The following is a 1,886-nucleotide window of genomic DNA, read 5'->3' on the forward strand; positions in this document are numbered from 1 at the left end:
CTCTTGCAGATATTTAATCACGCTCGCTACCCTTAGTTTCAGTCCCTGTCAGTGTCAGCGACAGTTTCAGCAGTGTTTGCTAAGATTCCCCTGGGGCTCCGCAGTGATTGGTCTCAGAGGGTATGGGGGAAGAGGCCCTCTGGGTTGTGGATTGTGAGCTGCGGCTCAGCCTCGATTTTGCAACTGGGGCCAGTAAAAATCAACTGTTGTTTCTCTGCAGTCCTGTCCTGGTTCTCTGTCTTCTGCCCTAATGACTGGGTCCTTCCACCCAACACAAGTTGCTCACAGTGGTCCTAGGCAGGGCCATTCAGGGAAGTGACCGCACCTTCACCCCTCCTTCTCCTCATGTAAGGAGCTCCAGCAGCTGCGAGAGGCAGCCTCTTTATTTCTCCTAGTCCACTGCCCGACACCTGGGGTTCCAACATGTGGTAGCTTTTATGAGCAGATCCCATGCTCGGACGTGCTGGTGTGCAGTCTGGGTGTTTTTCGTTGAGTTTTAGATATTCAGCTTATTGTTGTTTCAAGGGGAGAGATCTGGGGATGTCTCTCACTCCTCCATGTTTCCTTTCTCATATTGATTTTTGTGCATGGGGTCAAGATTCATTTTATGTATTTGGATATCCAATTGTCCCCATACTTTTCATAGAACAGATTATTCTTTTCACACTGCTCAGCTGTGTGACCTTTGTCATAAATCAATCATCTGTAGTAGTGTAGGGATGATGATTCTCTGCTCTATTCGTTTGGTATATTTGGCTCTCCTTGCAGAAAAACAACACTCTCTTAATTACTGCCACTTTATAATTTATCTTCTTATCCACTAGAGTAAGTCCTCCTGTTTTTGTTTCTTCAACATTTTCTTCAATATTCCTGGTCCTTTGCATTACCAAATAAAATTTAGAATTGGCTTGCAAATTTTTATGCAAAAGATATCGTCTGGTGTTTTTTATTGGGCTATTGAATCTATAGATAATTTGGAGAAAAATGACTTCCTTAACTTTAATCCATGAATGTAAATTCTAAGCCTTAAATCTACTAGTGCAAGTGTTTAATCCATTAATACCTTACAGCTTTCTATTTATTTAGGTCTTAATAACTTTTTAAAGTTTTTGATTAAATGGTCTGTACATTTTTCATTTGACTTATATCTAAAAATCTGATATATTTGATGTTATTTTCAGTTAAGTCATTTAAAATTACATCTTTTAAATTTTATTTATTTATTTATTTGTTTGCTTATTTGTTGCCTTACTGTACTTGCTGGGACACATTACAATGTTAAGTTTAAGTGGTAAGAGTAGTAAGATGGGAAAACTTGTCTGACTTTCAATCTCATAGAGAAAGCTTTTAACCATAAAGTATGATGTTTACTATGGGGTTTTGGTACTTTATTATATTAATAAAGTTCCTATCTATTACTAGTATGCAAAAAAGTATTGACTTTGGAGAGTGGATTTTATCAAATGCATTATTTTTATCTTTTCCTATTACCATATATGTTTTTCCTTCTATTATAATAATAAAATAAATTGTAATCACTACTTCTCAAATGTTAAAATAATCTATATCCTTGGAATAAACTCATTTTTTGTGATGAATTATCATTTTTATGTAACTTGAATTTTATTTACTAATTTTTTGTTTATAATTTTGTAACTATGTTTATAAAAGATACTGACTGTACAAATTCTTCAATATTATTTAAAATTCCCCATAATAGCAACAATATAATTTCATGCCTCTTACCAATAAAGTGTTGTTTGTACAAATGAAAATGTTCTTATTCAATATGAACTAAATTTTGTCCCTCTCAAATTTCATAGGTTAAAAGGCTAAGCCTCAGTGTGACTATATTTGGAAATAGTATTTCTAGAAGATAATTAAGG

Source organism: Pteropus alecto, unplaced genomic scaffold (assembly GCF_000325575.1).
Source record: "Pteropus alecto unplaced genomic scaffold, ASM32557v1 scaffold146, whole genome shotgun sequence".
Taxonomy (NCBI): Eukaryota; Metazoa; Chordata; class Mammalia; order Chiroptera; family Pteropodidae; genus Pteropus; species Pteropus alecto.